This window comes from Ursus americanus, chromosome 31, assembly GCF_024610735.1.
Source record: "Ursus americanus isolate L20-20 chromosome 31, mUrsAme1.1.p, whole genome shotgun sequence".
Taxonomy (NCBI): Eukaryota; Metazoa; Chordata; class Mammalia; order Carnivora; family Ursidae; genus Ursus; species Ursus americanus.
In genome coordinates this window covers 17,695,794-17,716,562 of record NC_142157.1, presented here as the reverse complement: position 1 = coordinate 17,716,562, position 20,769 = coordinate 17,695,794, and the positions used below count along the sequence as shown (strand labels likewise).

The 20,769-nt window shown below is 34.1% G+C and overlaps 1 protein-coding gene and 1 pseudogene across 2 annotated transcripts in view; both read right to left on the bottom strand.

The window, feature by feature from the left end:
• Positions 1 to 10,684, bottom strand: part of LOC148107392 (Y-box-binding protein 1 pseudogene) — a 46,276-nt pseudogene extending 35,592 nt beyond the window's left edge.
• Positions 1 to 20,769, bottom strand: part of DNAJC1 (DnaJ heat shock protein family (Hsp40) member C1) — a 208,207-nt gene that overhangs the window by 68,643 nt on the left and 118,795 nt on the right. The gene's annotated exons all lie outside the window — the stretch shown is intronic.

Here is a 20,769-nt window from a genome sequence, read left to right as displayed (position 1 = left end):
AAGCAACTGTTTTAATGAAGAAAATGATAAAAAAATACTCTGGTAATTTTATTGTAAGGCAATCAGGAATGTAGATCAATACAGTACAGTTTGAGTATGTAATTAGAGTGTAATACACCCAAAGAAAGTACACTAACATCTATTAAAAACTTTCACAAATTATACAGCTATTACATTGTAATTTTGGGAAAATGATTTTTCTTTGATAAAAACAAACTTACTTAAAATGCCAAAGAAAGAAAAGTATGCCATTCCATGTTCTGAATGTATTAATAATAAAATATAAATACTTCTAGAATTTTAAAAATTAAAAAAAGAACTGTTAGAGCTTCAGATTTCCTTGACCAGCTCTAGGTTATATTGCACTTAGTATAGCATGCATAACTGAATCAAATTTAGTTATGAAAGGTCTATAATATAATGGCCATGGTCCGATTAAAGGTAGTATGGGGTAATGATCAAGAGTAAAAGTTTTGGGGTCAGACAGACTGCCTTTTGAATCTAAGTTCCCCTAATTACTAACTATGTAAACTTGGGCAAAAATATAACTACTTTAAGCTTCAATTAACTCATCAGGAAATGGAGGATAATAATAGTACCCTATGTATAGTTGATGTGAGGCTTAACTGAGGTAGTTTGTGTATAATCCCTGTCATATAATAAATGGTGAACAAACATTAGCTGCTATTATTATAATACCATTGTGAAGGGAGCTATCTGCTATTTTATTGAAACTGCTTTAATTGACACTTTTAGAATGTAATTTTGGACTCTGGAAAAAATAATTTGGTATAGCAAGGTGGGAAGTCTAATAGAATCTTCCCCTCCTCACAATAAAACTGGGATTTCTATTAAGGACTAGATCCCCAGTTTAAGGCAGATAAGAAAATTCACCATACATCCACAGGGGATTGTAAGGAAAGGTGTTTTCAAAAGGCTGAGCACCTTAGGGAGATATAAGTAAGTTCCTGAAAATTTGTAAACAAGAGCAGGATCTCACTAGGATTTATAGCCCAAAGTCTTGAATTCAACATAAAGCAGTACTATGTTAGTGGGGTCACCATCACCAGGTGACTGGAAGGAAGCACATTCGTCCAAGGCCTCAAAGAGTTCACTATTTTTTTTTTAAAGAAAGATGAACTCCCAATAAAAGAATGAAGAAAACTACTAGGCATGAGTGAGAACCTGCAGAAACAACAAGTAAAAGGTAAAGACCCACAAAACTTTACATATTAGAATATCAGAATATTAGAATTGTCATACAAAGATTATAAAACCACCATGTACAGTATGTTTAAAGAAAATTAAGGGCACCTGGGTGGCTCAGTTGGTTAAGTGTCTGACTTTCACTCAGGTCATGATCCCAGGGTCCTGGGATTGAGCCCCACCTGAACATGATACCCTCCCTGCTCAGCAGGGAGTCAGCTTCCCCCTCTCCTTATGACTCTCCCCCCCCCCACTCGTGCTCTCTCTCACAAATAAATAAAAAAAATCTTAAAAAAAAGATCAGTGTGAAAATATCCACAGGGATTAGAAAACTACAAATATTTACCAAATATTTACCAAAAAGACTTGAAAGAGTACCATGTAGAGCCTGTAAGACTAAAATTCTTCAAGTTGAAATAAAAACGCAGTGAATAAATTGAACATCACATTAGATAGACACAGCTGTAAAGAGAATTACTGAGATGGAACACAGGAAATCAGAATGAGGCCCCAAGAAATGAAAGTAGGAAAAACGTGAGGATAGTGAGGTTATGAGATATGGGATGTAAAGGGAGAAAGTCTAATAAATATCTAATCAGAGCCTCGAATGCGACAGAAACAGCACAAGGCAATTATATAAAGCACCAATCCCCTATTCAGTAAGCCCAACAAATTCCAAGAAAGGCACAAGAAAAAACAGACACCTAGCCAGGTAATGCAGAACACCAAAGACAAAGTGAAGTTTTTTTTTTTAAAAAGCCGGAAGTGGGACTGGAGAGGTGCTGCTCTAACATCAGCTGTCACACCATTCGTGGTGCAGGTGCGGCTGGGCAGGTGGGGCATTAGGGCCACACAAGCCTGAGGCTGCAGCTCCCAAGGTCAGCAGACTCCAGTGCGGGCTCCACAGGAGGCCTGCGGGGCCTTTGGGAAGACAGCAAGCTGAAGAGGAAGGATACCTCTGAGCGCACACTAGAGAACACCTGACAGCCTTGAAGAAACACCATGAAGATGAGATCACTCATCATATAAAGGAGACTGAACACCTGCAGAAAGAGACTGAGCGGCACAAGAAGATCAAGCATCCAAAACATGATGATTCAATGCAAAACATGATTCAATGAGCACAGTTCCCATACGGTGGCTACATGTCATTGCCCATTCTGTGTAAACGTAGTTTTGGTTTGATTGATTAATATCTGTGTGCTGCCAACAGATTATAATAAATTTTTAAAAAGCCAAAGGCAGTAAAAGATTATCTTCAAAGGAGTAACAATTAGACAGTTGACAGTAAAAATATAAGAAGACACTGAAATATTAAGATCGCTCTTTATTATCATTAGAAGAAGATAATTGTCAAGCTAGAACTCCCCAGCAAAAATATCTTTTAAGAATGAAAATAGACATAGTCACAGAAACAAAAAACTAAGTTTTCACACCAATATTCTTTAAAGCAAAATCTAAACGATGAAGCTCAGGAAAAAAAAATGACTCTCAATAGAAAATCTGAGGAATGAGAAGAAAGAAAGAACACACACAAAAAAGTATGTCATGAAATGTTTTTAAAAAATAAGAAAATTAATAAAACAGTTGAGGAGGAATTAAAGGAGGAATAAAAAGAGTTATAATATTCCAAGATCTTCATATTATTCAGGAAAAGGATTAACTAATGAATATTGTAATTACCATGGTAACCACTAAAAGAATAGAAACAGTGTCTAACTTGAGAACTATTATAAGGGAAAAATTGGAATGAGAAAACCTTTAGTCAAAAAGAAGAAAGAGAAAAGCATGTGAAATTGGAGATGCCTATTAGACACAAAAATGGAAATACATAGGCAGAAATAAACAGGTCTGGAGTTCAAGTAAGAAGTACCATGTAATGATATAAATTTGGAAGGCATCAGCATAAAAACCAGATTTAAAGCCAAGAGATTTAATAAGATCACTCTGGAAGTGAGTGGGGACAGAAAAGTGAAGTCCAAAGATAAAGCTCTTGGGCACTCCAACATTTAGAGGTGAGGACATGAGGAAGAATAATTAATGACTGTGATTTCAAAAGATACACTGGAGCTATGAACTCTGTTATAAGAGGATAAAAATACCTTTCTAAAAAAAAGTATGGAACATTTCCCCAAAATTGATCAAGTAATAGGCCACAAAGAGAAAATCTTGATATATTCAAAGCTATAGAAATGATCTAAGTCATATTCTGACTATAGCAATGAAAAAGGTATTCATAATAAAAGGACAGCCAACAACAAAACTGATCATTTAAAAATTTTAAAAAACACTCAAAAATAGAGCAAATAAAAATACAGAATTTAAAGACTTTAGAAATAGAACTACATAAAAATCTATGGGAAAACAGACATGTAGACCAAAGGAATAGACAACCCAGAAATAAACTCATGTATATATGGTTCATTAATTTACAACAAAGGAGCGGAGAATATACAATGGGGAAAGGACAATCTCTTTCAATAAATGGTGCTGGGAAAACTGGACCACTATCTTACTCCATACACAAAAATGAACTCAAAATGGATTAAGTAACCTCTTTGACACCAGGTGTAACACATCTTACTAGATGTGTCTCTTGAGGCAAGGGAAACAGAAGCAAAAATAAACTATTGGGACTTCATCAAAATAAAAAGCTTCTGCACATCAAAGGAAACAGTGAACAAAACTAAAAGGCAACCTGTGGAATGGAAGAAGATACTTGCAAATGACATCTGATAAAGAGTTAGTATCCAATCAAATCTATAAAGAACTTATCAAACTCAACACCCCAAAACCAAATAATCCAATTAAAAAATGGGCGGAAGACATGAACATTTTTTGAAAGAAGACATAGAGATGGCCAACACACACAGATGAAAAGATGCTCAATATCACTGATCATCAGAGAAATACAATGAGATATCACCTCACACCTGTCAGAATGACTAAAATCAACAACACAAGAAACAATAAGTGTTGGTGAGGATGTGGAGAAAGGGGAACCCTCTTGCACCATTGGTGGGAATGCAAACTGGTGCAGCCACTGTAGAAAACAGTACGGAGTTTCCTCAAAAAGTTAAAAGTAGGACTACTCTATTATCCAGCAATTGCACTACTTGGTATTTATCTAAAGGATACAAAAATACTAATTCAAAGGGATACATGCACTCCAATGTTTATTAGCAGCATTATCTACAATAACCAAATTTTGGAAACAGACCAAGCATCCATCGACTGATTAATGGATAAAGATGTGGTGTATATATATAAAATGGAATACTACTCAGCCATAAAAAGAATGGAATCTTATCATTTGCAATGACAAGGATGCAGCTAGAGAATATTATGCTAAGTGAAATAAGTTAGAGAAAGACAAATACTATATGACTTCACTCATGTGGAAGTTAAACAAAACAAACAATGGGCATCTGGGTGGCTCAGATGGTTAAGTATCTGCCTTCAGCTAAGATCGTTATCCCAAGGTCTTGGGATGGAGCCCCAAGTCAGGCTCCCTGCTCAGTGGGGAGTCTGCTTCTTCCTCTCCCTCTGCCGCTCCCCCTACTTGTGCTCTCTTGCTCTCTCTCTGTGCCGTAGGGGAAAAAAAGAAAGATACAGGCAGACCAAGAAACAGATCTTAACTACGGAGAAGAAACTGAGGGTCACTAGAGAGGAGTGGGTAGGGGGATGGGTTAAATAGGTGATGGGGATTAAGGAGGGCACTTGTGATGAGCGCTGGGTATTGTAAGTGTTGAATCACTAAATTGTACACCTGAAACTAATATTACACTATGTTAACTAACTGGAATTTGAATAAAAACTTAAAAAAAGGTTCTCATGACAAGGAAAAAATTCTAACAATGTGTGGTGATGAATGTTAATGTGGGAATCATTTTACATTATGTGCAAATATCAAATCATTATGTTATACAACCGGATTGTTATATGTCATTATAGCTCAATTAAAAAAAAAAAAACAAACCTATGGGTATAGCCAGAACTGTACTCAGAAGGAAAAATATGGCCTCAAATGCATTCACTAAAATATTGAGATAAAAATTCAAGTGTAAAAAGCCAAAGATGGCTAAAAAAAAAAAAAAATCAAAAAGAATGAACAATAAACACAAAGGCATAAATTAATGAAATTTAAAAAACAATAAAAAATGGCTGGATAAATCCAGTCATGAGCTGGTTCTTTGCCAGGAATGACAAAATGATAAAACCAGACACATAATAAATAAGACTAAGGGTAATAAAGGCATATAAATTAAAGATTTGGAGGATGTTAAATACTATAACAGCCAATGTTTACATTTAAGAATAAAACATTAAGTATTCTCCATTATTTCCTAAATCATAATGGATAAATAACAGTACAAAAACTCTCCCAGACTTTCCTTATCAGCTGTTTCAAAATACCCAAATATAAGTGGAAATGGGAGAAAAAAAATTTTGAATAAAGATTATAGCTTTTCTTTCCATTCATTCACTTAAAATTTCCTCTGAATCATCCCTTATTCTTTCCTTCCTTCTTTAATTCTCTTCCAAAACCAATGCCTCCTATCCCATGGCTTTGATCCTACCTTCTATTATTTCATTTAAGGTCTTGGTCCTTCAATCATCCCCTTTTAGTAGCTTCAATGTGTATTTCTTCCTTTGCTCTTTCTGCTTGGCACTAAAAACTATGTTCATAAATTCCCTTTAGTGGAGTGACACCATCAAAAATGGTAACAGCTCCAAACACCCACCCTTCCACATAAACACTGAAACTCTCTTAACCAATTTTGTCAGTACCCTGGAAAATAAAGGCTTGTAGAAACCCAGCAAATGCTGAATCAAAGAAAAGGCAAATTAAAAAAGGTAGCAAGCTTTGAGGCATTTTTACCTGCCCTTACCCCAGCCCAGGTTGGTGGTGATCTTGAAGATGGAAGTCTGCATTCCCAGTAGGGGACCCTAGTCCTTGGATGAGGAAACAGAGTAGACCTTATTTGCAAATTATTGTGCTTATCTCTTCTAACCTGTCTAGAGCTACCACAAAAACTAATGCAAAGCACTTGTCTTTGTCATAAGACACAAATAGGCTGAAAATGAAAGGATGGAAAAAGATATTTGATGTAAAGAGTAACCAAGAGAACTGGGTGGCTACACTAATATGGACAAAATAGACTTTAAGAAAAGATGAAGAAAAACATTATGTATTTATATGAGTCAATTCATTAAGGTGAAACTTATAAACATATATGACCCAAACAACAGAGTCCAAAATACACAAAGTTCAATAAGGACATACAGAACTTGGGGCACCTGCATGGCTCAGTGGTTAAGTGTCTGCCTTTGGCAGAGCTTCTCCCTCTGCCTCTCTGTTTCTCATGAACTAAAACAAACAAACAAAACTAAAAAAAAAAAAAAGAAATGAGAACTTGAACAACACTGTAAACTAACTAGACCTAATAGACATCTGACGAACACTCCACCCAACAACAGAGTACATATTCTTCTCAAGTGCACATGGAATATTCTCCAGGATAAACACATTAGACCACAAAACAAGTGTCAATAAATTTTAAAATACTGAAATGATACAAAGTATCTTCTTCAATTACAAGAATGAGACTAGAAATCAGTAACAGAAGGAAAACTAGGAAACTTACAAATATACAGAAATTAACATACTGGGTCAAAAAAATTATAAGGGAAATTAGAAAATATTTAGAAATTAATGAAAATGAAAATAAAACATGCTGAAACTTATGGGATAGAGTGAATACCGTGCTCAGAAGGAAATTTATAGCAATAAATGCCTATATTGATAAAAAATATCAAATGAATAATTTAAACTTTATATCGGAAGGCTAGAAAAAGGAACTAAAATTTAGGGGCACCTGAGAGTCTCAGTTGGTGAAGAGTGCCTTTATCTCAGGTCATGATCCTGGAGTCCATGGAGCCCTGCTTCATCCTACTCAGCAGGGAGCCTGTTTCTCCCTCTCCCTCTGCTCCTCCCCTGGCTCGTGTTCTCGCTTGCTTGCTCCCTCTCTCAAATATATGAAATTTTTTTTTTTTAAAGAAACTAGAATTTAACCCAAAGCTAGCAAAAGTAATCATTAAAATGAAACAGGATAGAAAAGGAACAGAATTACTGAAACAAAAAACTGGTTCTTTAAAACATCAGCAAAATTGAAAAAGCCTTAGCTAGACTGACAAAGAAAAAAAGGCAATGCAAATAAAATTAGAAATGAAAGTGGCGACATTGCTACCAACCTTTCAGAAATCAAAACAATTTTTAGAGATTACTAATAATTGTCAGCAAATTAAACTAGATGAAATGACAAATTCCTAGAAATACAGTTTCTAAAATTGACAAAGAAATAGAAAATCTGAACAGACTTATAATAATAAAGATATTGAATCAGTTAAAAATAAAAACAAAACTCCAAACTAAGGAAGTCCAGGACCAGATGATCTCACTTTTTAAATTCTGCTAAAGAAAAAGTATCATCAATGCTTCTCAAACTCTTCTAAAACATTGAAGAGGAAGTGCTTCCTAATACATTCTATAAGGCCAGTATACCCTGATTCCAAAGCCAGACAAAGATATCACAAGAAAACTATAGACCAATATGCCTTTGGAATACTGATGAAGAAATCTTCAATGAAATACTAGCAAACCAACTCTAACAGGGAAAAAAATACATCATCATATCTCAATTGATGCAGAAAAGCACCTGACAAAATTCAACACCCTTTCAAGACAAAAACCCTTAAGGTATGTCAATATGGAAAAAGCCACAGCAAATATCACATTTTATGGTAAGATTAAAAGCTTTCCCCTCTGAGATCAGGAAAAAGACAAGGATGCCCACTTTTGCTGCTTCTATTCAATTAGTACTAGAGGTTCTAGAGCAATTAGGTAAGAAAAAAAGTAAAAGACATCCAAATTATAAAAGAGGAAGTAAAATGTTCTGTTTGCAGATGATATCATCTTATATGTAGAAAATTGTAAAGATCCCACAAAAAAACTGTTAGAACTAATAAATGAATTCAGCAATGTTGCAGGGTATGAAATCAATACACAAATTCAGTGGTAGTTCTATACACTAATGAACAATCTGAAAAGGATATTATAAAAAAAATTCCATTTACATTAGCATCAAAAAGAATAAGATACTTAGGAATTAAGCAAACAAGTGAAAGCCTTGTGCAATGAAAAGTACAAAACATTGTTGAAAGAAATTAGAGAAGACGTAAATAGACATCCCATGTTCATGGACTGTAAGACTTAATGCCGTTAGATGTGAATATTACCTGAAGCAATCTACATTCAGTCCAATCTCCAGCAAAATCCTAATTACATACTGTGCAGAAACAGGAAAATCCATCCTAAAATTTACATGGAATTTCAAGGGAACCCAAATACCCCAAATAATTAGAAAAACAAAAAGAAAGCTGGAGGATTCACACTTCCTGATTTCAAAACTTACTCTAAAGCTGCAGTAATCAAAATAGTGTGGAGTACTGGCAAAAGACAGACATAATAGACCAGACCGATGGAACAGAATAGAGAGCCCAGAAACAAATCCTCACATATATGGTCAAATGATTTCTGACAAGGATGCTAAGACATCCTTGGGGAAAGGACAGTCTTTTGAACAGATTGTGCTGATATTATATATACACATGCAAAAGAATGGTGAAGTACCCCAAATTCGCACATATATCCACATTAATACAAAATGGATCGACAACCTAATTATTAAGAACCAAACCCATAAAATTTATAGAAGAAAACAAATGGGTAAAATTCATGAACTTGAATTTGACAATGGACTACAGCTATGGTTCCAAAAGAAGCAAATGAAAAAGATAAACTGGAGTTGAAAATTAAAAACTTTTGTTCATGAAAAGGCATTTTTAAGAAAGTGAAAAGAAAACCTACAGAATGGGAGAAAATATTTGTGAATTATATCTGATAAGGGTCTAGTATGCAGAATACATAATAAACTTAATAACAAAAGATAAACAATCTGATTCAAAAAAAGGGCATTTCCCCAAAGAGGACACACAAATGCCAACAAGTAAATGAAAAGATGCTCAATATCAATAGTCATTAGGAGAATGCAAATCAAAACCACAATGAGTTATCTCTGACCATAGGACAGTTATAACAAGAACAGAAAATAACAAGTGTTGATGAGGATATATGAAAATGGAATAATCATCCATTGCTAATGAGAATGTAAAATGGTTCAGCTGCTGTGGAAAAACAGTTTGGGGAGTCCTAAAAAGCTAAACATAGAATTATCATATGTCATAGCAATTCCACTTGGATATACACTTGAAGGAACTGAAAACAGATAAACAAATACATGTATAGACATGTTCATAGCAGCACCATTCACAGTATCCAAAAGGCAGAATCAGCTCAAATGTCTATCAACTGATGAACGGATAAACAAATCATGATGCATGTGCATGTATAAAATGGAGTATTATTTAGCCATAAAAAGTAAAGTACTGATACATGCTACAATGTGGATAAACACTAAAACCTGCTAAGTGAAAGAAGCCATAAGCAAAAGGACACCTATTATATAATTCCATTTCTAAGAAATATCCAAAATAGGTAAATCCATAGAGACAGAATGCAGATTATTGGTGCTATGGGCTGGTGGACAGGAGCAGGGAATGGAGAGCAACTGCTTGATGGGTACAGAGTTTCCCACTGAGGGGACAAAATGTTTTGAAGCTAAACAGAGGTGGTGGTTGTACAACATTGTTAATGTACTAAATGCCAATGAAATTTTCACTTTTAAAAGGTTAATCTTATGTGAATTTCACCTCAATTTTAAAAATTAAAAAAAAAAACACATTGGGATGTCTATTAGAAGAGCTAAAATGAGAAGACATACCATTGGCAGGGACACTCATAAACCAATGGTGGATGTGTTAAGTTGGTGATACTTAAGAAAACTAGCAGTATCTACTAGAGCCAAACCATACGTACACCTTAGCACAATGCCTAGAACGTGCTCAATAAATATTTATTGATTGAACTTATGAAGTACCCACTCTTTTTTTAGGCACTGGGACATAAAAATGAAAAGATACAGTTTTCTCTCCTAATAAATAAGACACACAAATAATTATATTTATATATGTGGAGGGTAGATAGTATATTGGTTTCAGAATCAGATAGACCATTTGAGTCCTGGCTCCATGATTTACTAGTTACCTATGATTATAGGCAAGTCTGAATTCTATTTCTGTATCATATCTGGAATTTCTTTCCTTTGTACTTTCACTCTAGTTTCAGTTTGTTGCCACAGTCATATTTATGAAATAGCATATCACCCTACTCCTTTCAGCTCAAAATCCAGTTTCCCCACTACATAAAAAACATCTAAATGTCTTAGCCTAGCATTCAAAAACTTTTACATATTGTTACCTGTCTTTCAAGCCTTCTCTCATGGTATACTCCCGCCATGTTTTAGATACAATGGCCAACCACCTATCTTGAACATGCTTGAAGTGTCTTTCCTTTTGTATCTTTGCTCAACATGTCTTTCTCCCAAGAATTCACTGTCTCTTCTTTGAGTATCTTTGGGTCATCAGAAAGTGATTTTTCATGGTATATTCATAAAGGGTCCTCTACATGTAATACAGATTACACACGGAAGAGAATAAACTGATCACATTCAGAGAGTAGTCTGATCCATATGACAATGAATAAGTTATCTTTCAGAGGCATACTTTGGCCGCCTGGGAATTTTACTTAGGTAAAGGAAGCTATTATTTCCTCTATAATAATCATATTGTTGTATCAGAATGTCTCTTCTTAAAAGATGGACACTGGAAAACTGCTTTTCTGGTCCATCAATTTGAATCTAATTCAGGGTCAAAATAAGTTAGCTCTGCCCCGGTGATTCCTAGTTGAGAATGTGGTGAGAGACTCCCAGGAACTTTAAAAATTATGTAAATAAGATTGCCCTTTGAAAGGTAAACACATAAAGGATAAGAACATGTAATGGATACTCAGCGATAGAGTAAGTAAATTAGTGGGATCAGTTTAACTGAACAACTGACTTGAATTCAATTAACATTTACCCCATAGATACACACTACTGTGAATATAAAAAGGGCATGAGCTCAACTATCAGGTGGTTTATGGTGGAGTAAATAAGGAAGATAAGTGAGCAGGTAATTCGGAAGCCAGATTATGTTTCAGTTTCTTCCTAAAAAATAGTTATTTATATTACTAATAAAACTGGATACAAAAGAAACAATATAAAATATATTACCTAAACCCTATACTACAGTATACAGAAAAAACTCATTACATTATAAAAAAGGAATACCAGAAACAAATGTGGATTTTTAAAAACTCTCTCTCCATAGGTATACCTAGTTATATTTCAAATATCATTAAAATTTTACTTTGAGAAAGCAGTTAGTATGCTATGATTGGTCTTTTCTATTATCCCTTTCCCTCTGCAAAAAAAAAAAATCCTAATTTATTTAAGTATTTTATGTAACATCATAATCCTATTAAGACAGAAATAGTTTATTTATAGAAGGAAAAAAATAGGAAATAGTATTCAGCTAATCAGTGATATCATGTCTGAGTAGAACAAGTAATAACATTAGTTGTTACAAAGTGGAAAACATTCTCAGATTTCAAAGCAACATCAATATGATAAGATTTGAGGCAGAAAAGAGCAGGTGGTGTGGTAGCAGTCATTAATTATAAGATGCCCAGGCTTAACAAAAGACCCACCTTAAAGACTTAATTATCAATAATATCTTGGCATTCTTCAAAATAATTGTAAACTGTTTCCATTATAGAAAGTTTCTAAGAAGAAATTACATTTATAACTAAAAAGTTAAATAGCAATCACAAGAGAAATGATTTAAAAAATCTTCCTCAGCTAGCTGAAACGCAGTCTTTGAAGGACATTATGAAACTAAAGATGTTACCGAGTATTTGTCAGTAGAATAAAACACACTGATAAACACCCATTTTAACCACAAATCCATTAATTCAAAACTATCTACTTAAAATGAAACTAATTTATTGAAGGGCTACGATGTGTAAGTTTTTATATATATTTCATTTAATTCTCATAGTATTTTTTTTTACTTACATATACTTCAATGTATGCAAGAATGTGATGCATACAAACTGATATATACATCTCATGTACATATTTCAGTACACACAGAGATACAGTTTATTTTTTGCTTTCACTTTAGTCTGTAAAACTCTGAAGTCAAGACTGATTGTTTTCTCGGGGCGCCTGGGAGGCGCAATCGTTAAGTGTCTGCCTTCAGCTCAGGGCGTGATCCCGGCGTTATGGGATCGAGCCCCACATCAGGCTTCTCCACTGGGAGCCTGCTTCTTCCTCTTCCACTCCCCCTGCTTGTGTTCCCTCTCTCGCTGGCTGTCTCTATCTCTGTCAAATAAATAAATAAAATCTTAAAAAAAAAAAAAAACTGATTGTTTTCTCTTTTCCCATTCAGAGAAAACTTCTATAAGAAGATGAGCTACTAAGAATTTTAAATGTAGCCTGAGAAATAAACTGAGGGCTTCAGAGGGGAGGGGGTAGAGGAATGGGATAGGCTGGTGATGGGTGGTACGGAGGGCACATATTGCATGGTGCACTGGGTGTTATACGCAACTAATGAATCATTGCACTTTACATCAAAAACCAGGGATGTACTGTATGGTGACTAACATAATAAAAAAATATTAAAAAAAAAAGAATTTTAAATGTAGCCAGCTGTTAAATCCATCACTAAAAATTAAATTATATAAACTTATAATGAATTAAATGATACTAAGAAAAGTAAAACCCAAAGCTCATCACTGCCTACTGTACTATATTTTGTTATTATATATGCCTTTGAAGATATTCCTATCTATCGTATCTACCTGGTGGAAGTATTACATAATGACAAGCCAGTACTCTCTTTCCAACTCCACTTTTAAGTGATTTCACGTTGATAATATCAAATCAGCCATAATGGGAGTATTTATCACTATAATTGGCAAATGCTACAAATTGAGGTTTTCTCCCTCTAAAGAATCAATATTTAAAAATTTAACACCTACCACTCCCATGGATCATCCTAAAATTTTCATGAAGAGGGCTGGCTTAAAATGAGTAACACTGTAAAATACTTGAAAACCTACTCCCTGAAAAATCATTAATGACGTACAGGGAATATTAAACTGTACTAAATTATAAATGAGATCAATTCTAGAATACTATATGATATAAATGACCATTCCTATTTCATAAAGGATAACATTCATTTTTAACTGATTGCTATGACCAGAATTTGTTCTATTTTTTTGTTTACTCATTTTTGTTTACTCTTTTTCAAAACACTAAATATTTGTGTATATGCATTGATGTGAAACTGAGGAGGGCAGACATGTATCTTAGAACTTTTAGGGTTTTTCCTAGGTGCCTTTCCCCATGGGGTGAGGAAGAGGACGAATGGATGGGACTAGCTTCCCTTATTTTCACATTAACCAGAGAAGCTCAGCTTTTTATATCTTTCTTGCATATATTGAGGTTCTATGTAAAATGTCATTAGAAAAGAGGGAGGTTAGGAGAGAAGGAAGAAGAAAGGAACAAAACCAGTGTTTTAGAAAATGTACAAATGAACATGTGTTTATGCATGTGCTTATAAAAGGTGTGTCTGTGTTTTATGAGGAATAGTTGTAGATAGATTGGGTCATTCATAGTTAAAACATTAGTGCACTTTTAACTGAATTATATGCACTGTGTATTATATATACACATATATCTAATTAAAACTGTCATTTAAATTAAATTTTAAAATTACAGCATATGTTTATTAATCTATTTTAAAGGGAATAAGAAAACAATTCTAAGTTTTGAATCTTCACCGTTGTTATATGTGTATTAATTATATATAGTTATACAAATTATTTTAAAAGAATTTCATGTGTGGTATTATATCATTTGTAAAAGAAGGGCAACACTGTTTCTCAAAACAAATAGAAACAGAGAACACTTTACAGACATAAATAAAATGAGAAGCCCCTGAAAAAGTAAATTTTAGACAATAAAAAGATACTGCTGGTTGGAATACTGTCTCTTCAAGAATATAGCCAAACACCTTTCAAACTAAATAGACTTTCAAATTTGAAAAGGGAAAATAATAAGTAAATGCATTGACTTAAATTACTAGGAATGCATTTACTTTTTAAAGACCTTTTTTTTTTTCCTAGAGCAAGTAAATCAATCAAATAGTAAAGAGTAAAGTGCAATAATAACTGTAAGACAAGAGTTCAAGAAAGATGAAATACTGGCTGCACAGAAGATGTGTGTTCCACAGACTTTGTTTTCTTTGAGGTCTCCCGTCCCAATACTAACCAGACCCATCTAGCTTAGCTTATGAAATCTGACAAGGGTACAGCCCATGGCAATAGGATGCAGGATAGTGATTTTCTTTCTTATTTTATTCATTGCAGCCCCAGGGAGAGAGATAACGAGAACAGGAATGAAATCCAGGTCTCCTACATAAAACACTGCAGAACATTACTACTAGGTCACCAGGGGGAAAAAAGAAGGAACTATTTTATTTTAAAAGAGTTTATTTGTTATAATATTTATGGTGGAAAATTATTTGATTTCACTTACCCAATGACTCATTAAAACTTCACTTCTATTAATCATATATTTGAATGACTGTTTTAACAAAAAAAGTTTGACACCTGCTTTTTGGGTTTAAAATATTTCACTATATAGTTTCAGAAACTGGACAAAAATGACTATCACCAACTTAATTAATGATGCTAAGTAATTACAAAATAATCTGAAATAACTTAAAATTTCACTTTTTGTTACATATTCCTACGATTTGGATATTTTTCATCTTTTGCTTATTGCTACAAAGTACTCTAGGCACTTTCACTAATGAAAGCCCTGGCAAATTCAGGGCAAAATTACCTGGGTGTGGCCCTTCCATGAGCTTAATTAAGAAGGTTAAGAAATTCCATGGATGGATTAATGCTTCATTCATTTGTACTGGTTGAGTGATGTGAAGTTCCCGATATTTGTAAGTTTTTGCCCTGGAAAATGGCAACTGAATATGATTCAAGGAAACATATCACAGTGGCTCCAATAACTAATCATTCTTTGCAAAGTGGAGAATACATTGTTCACTTAGAGTTCTTGTGAGGATTAAATGAGCTACTCCATGTACAGTACATAGAACAATATCTGGCATTCAAAAGATATTAGGAATGATGATGATAATGATAAAAATTCTATATTTCCTCTATTTGACATGGAATTATCAGTAAAATCAACAGCCAGTTTTCTACTATGCAATTTATGTGAGCTATACATGGGGACATTAACCTGTCTATGGTCATTCACCAACGTGTCATGTGTCTAGCGCACCCTTTCCTCTTAGAAGCACATCTCTCAATTACATTGTTTTACATCAACACTTTGTAAGAACTTACAGATAAGATATATAAAACCTTCCCAAATATATACAGGACAAAACCAAAACTAGTTAGGGAGAATATTAGAGAAACTCTTGAAGAAAAAGTCAACTTCTTAAACAGCAGAGTGGTCAACTAGGACATATTTATCTTCATTTGGTTTCCATTAATATAAAGACAAAAGAAAAATGGAAATGTAGATAAAAACTTTGAAAATTACAGCAGGATCTCAAGGCTAGAATAAAAGGAAAACTATGTTTTAGGTTTCTCAGTTTATAAAATACTTTAACATATACATTCTTATTTCTAAGGTGGGAAGAGTAGATAACTTCACACTTTTTGTATGGTGTTAAGTAATAAGAAAATGAAAACCCAGATCAAGTAGAGAATAAACAGTGATGCTAAAACTAGGATTCAGTTCTCCCAACCTTAAAAGTCCAGTATTTTGTCACTCACTCCCCTCATTATTACGCTCTCTCAGCAGAAGTCACCATAATAAGTTACTTTGGACACCTGATTAATTTAACAAATACCAAGAGTCTAATGTGCACACATTTCTATGGTCAGTTCAACCACAGAAACCATAGACAAAAATTCTAATAAGAAAATAAGCTTTGAAACAAATCCAGGAAAGGAAATGCTGCATAATCACAGAGTTCTATATAAAAAACTCCAGTATGACCTCATTTAACTAAATATGCAGTGATCCTATATTTACTTGTCACATTCTGAGATACTGGGAGTTCCCATTTAATTTTGGGAGTGACACAATTCAAGTCATAACATATAATAATACAGAAAGTTCGGGAAGAAGACAGATGACAGGAAGAGTCTAAGATCATTTCACTGTCTGGGAAGTGGCAATAACAGTCATACAAGAGTATAATAAGTTAAGATGCATTTGAATACTCTAGATTAACCAGTAAAAGAAGAACAAAAGAGCATATGGCTATACCAAGCTCACAGAGGGGAGAAATGGAAATTAAAAAATTAATAAATCCAAAAGAAAGCAAGAGAGAAAACAACAACAAAAAAACCCCATAAAACAAGAAGGACAAATAGAAAGCAAACACTGAGATAATAAATTTAAATCGCACGTAGTGAAGAGAAGGGCCATATGCACCCCAATGTTCATAGCAGCATTGTCCACAATAGCTAAATCGTGGAAGGAGCCGAGATGCCCTTCCACAGATGACTGGATTAAGAAGATGTGGTCCATATATACAATGGAACATTACTCAGCTATCAAAAAGAACGATTTCTCAACATTTGCTGCATCATGGACGGCACTGGAGGAGATAATGCTAAGTGAAATAAGTCAAGCAGAGAAAGACAATTATCATATGGTTTCTCTCATCTATGGAACATAAGAAGTAGGAAGATCGGTAGGAGAAGAAAGGGATAAAGAAAGGGGGGGGTAATCAGAAGGGGGAATGAAGCATGAGAGACTATGGACTCTGAGAAACAAACTGAGGGCTTCAGAGGGGAGGGAGTGGGGGAATGGGATAGGCTGGTGATGGGTAGTAAGGAGGGCACGTATTGCATGGTGCACTGGGTGTTATACGCAACTAATGAATCATCGAACTTTACATCAAAAAACCAGGGACGTACTGTATGGTGACTAACATAATATAATAAAAAAATATTATAAAAAAATAAATTTAAATCGCAAAATGTCAATACTAAATATAAATGAATTAAATGCTCACCCAAGATTTTTAAAACTGATACTTATATTTAAAAAAACTATATGCAAAAAGAAGGCAATAACAGAAGGAATTCTGGAAAATACCCATCAACTAGGTAACTGAACATGAGTCCAAAAAGAAATCAAGAGAGAAATCAGAATATTTTGAAATGAATAAAAATGAGACATGATATCAGAATTTGTGGGATACAGCCAAAATGTAAATATATAAAGATATAAAATCACATTTAAATTAAAGTGTTCTGAATAAATTTACAGCAATAACACTTAGAAAAGGAAGTTCTCAAATCAATGACCTAAGTTTCCACCTTAAGAAACTAGAAAAAGAGCAAATTAAACCAAAATAAACAGAAGACCAGAAAAAACAAATGAAAGAGTAGAAATCAATGAAATACAAAAGTGAAAAACAACAAAGAAAATCAATAAAACTCAAAGTTGAGTTTTAAAGAAAATCAGTAAAATGCATGACCAGAAATAAAACAGAGGACACAAATTACCTGTTTCAGAAATAGAAGAGCACTCAGGAAATGGTCAAATCCCTTCAAAGACACAAGCCACTGGCTCACTTAAGAGAGATGAAATTTGACACAAATGCTTATAGGAAAGAGAACAGGAAAGAACAGTTCCCAATGCATTCTATTAGGCTAATTAACCTGATATGAAAAGGAGATACAAATATTAAAATAAAATTACAGGCAAATAGCCCTCATGAACATAGACATAATTTTTAAAAATCCGCATATGAGAGGCACCTGGGTGGCTTAGTCGGTTACATTAATCTTGATCTCAGTTCAGGTCTTCATTTCAGGGCCATGAGTTCAATCCCCACATTTGGCTCCGTTCTGGGTATGGGGCCTACTTAAAAAAAAATTCTCATATAGATCCACAATACATAAAAATGATACTAAGACAAAGTGGGGTTTATCCCTGGAATGTAAGGCTGGTTTAACATTAAAAAAAAAAATCAGTAGAATTAACTGTATTAACACACAAAAGAGAATGGTATATTACTATCCTATTTGAAGCAGAAAAAATTTTTGACAAAATCTAACATCTGTTTACAATAAAAACTATCAAAAATCTAGAAATAGAAGGGACTTCTCTCATTTTAATGATGAGCACTTATTAAAAGCCTGGAACTAACATCATTCTTAAATACTTTCTAAGAGCAAGAAGGAAACAAAGATATTTTCTCTTATCACTTAAAATTGGAGGTCCTATCTAACCAAAAAGGCAACAAAAAAGATATTTAAGGTCTCGATATTGGAAAGGAAGAAGTAAAACAGTCTATATTTGTAGACAACATAATCATCTATGTAGAAAAATAACAAGGAGTGTACCAAAATAAATAAGTAAATAAGTAAATAAATAGATACTAAGACTAATAAGTGAATTTACCAAAGTTTCAGTTATTGATAAGAGGTCAATATACAAAAATCAGTTGTATTTCTATATACTCATAAAGTCCATCAGAAATTGAAATTAAAGCCACCAATTTAGGGGCGCCTGGGTGGCACAGCGGTTAAGCGCCTGCCTTCAGCTCAGGGCGTGATCCTGGCGTTATGGGATCGAGCCCCATATCAGGCTCTTCCGCTATGAGCCTGCTTCTTCCTCTCCCACTCCCCCTGCTTGTGTTCCCTCTCTCGCTGGCTGTCTCTATCTCTGTCGAATAAATAAATAAAATCTTTAAAAAAAAAAAATAAAGCCACCAATTTAGAAGACTACTAACAATATTTGAAATACTGTTGGTATAAATATTGGTATTGTTAGTATGAAATATTTAGGTATAAATTTGACAAATGATGTTCCAAGAGAAATTAACAAACACTTTAATAAAATAAGAAATATACCATGTTCACAGATCAAAAGACTCACTATTGCTAAGATGTAAATTCTCCCCAAATTGACCTACAGATTCAATGCAATTCCAATAAAAAGTTCAGATTTTTTTTGGGCACGAACTGACAACTTGATTCAAAATTTTATAGAAATGTAAAGAAACTAGAATTAGCCAATACAATTTTGAAAAAAAGAACAAAGTTGGAGGATTTACAGTATTTGATCTCAAGAATTATACAGCGAATGTAATTAAGACAAAACTGTACTGGTGTAAATACAGACATACAGTTTAATATAACAGAATAGAAAGGCCAGTAATAAACCAACATAACTGATTTCCAACAAAGATCCAATGGAGAAAGGATAATATTTTAATAAATGCTGCTAGCCATATGTAAGAAAAGTATAAAACTCAACCTTTACCTGACACAGTATCAAAAATTAACTTAAAAAGGATCACAGACTTAAATATAAATGCTAAAACTATAAAACTCACGGATGGAAACATTGGAGAAGCTCTTAGAGACTTTGGATTTGACAAAGATTTCTAAATTAGTTCATAAAAGCAACTTAGTATAAAAGAAAAAAACTGGATAAACTGAACATCTGAATTAAAGACTTTTGCTTTTCAAAAGACACCATTGCTAAAATAAAAAGCAAGTCATGAACTAGCAGAAGATATCTGCAGATCATACAGGTGACATACGACTTGTCCCTAAAATATATAAGGAACTTCAAATTCAGTAATATGACAAACACGGGCAATAGATTTGAACAGCCACTTCACAAAAGAATATATCTGAATGGAAAATAAATGCATGAAAAGGTGGTCAGCATTATTAATCCCTTGGGAACTGCCAATAAAATCACCATGAGACTAGAGGGCTAAGATGAAAAAGAATGATGATAGCAAGGTTTGGCGAGGATGTGGAACAACTGCAACTCTCACGCATTTCTCGTAGGAATATAAAGTTGAATAGCCACTCTGTTAAACAGTTTGGCAGCTTCTTAAATATTTAAACAAATACCCATCTCATGTTCCAGTCATTCCACTACAAGGCATTCACCCAGGAGAAATGTAAGCATATGTTCACACAAAGACTTATACATGATCCCTCACAGCAGGCTTGTTTGTCTGTTTGTTTATTTTGAGAGAGAGTGTGCATGTGCATTTATTTTGAGAGAGAGGGTGGAGGGGGAGGGGCAGGAGAGGGAGAGAGAGAATCCTAAGCCAGGCGTAGAGCCTAGCGCGGAGGGAGCCAAACATGGTGCTCCATCTCACGACCCTGAGATCATGACCTGATCCAAAATTAAGTCAGGTGCTCAAGTGATTGAGCCACCTGCGTGCCCCACCACAGGTTTATTTATAGTGGCCATAAACTAGAAACAACTCAAATGTCCATCAACTGGTAAATAGATTTTTTAAAAAACCCCAACTTCAGTATATCTATACAATAAAATATTCAGCACTAGAAAGGACAAACTATTGAAACACAGAGAAACATAGTTAAATCTCAACATTATGCTTGGTGCAAGA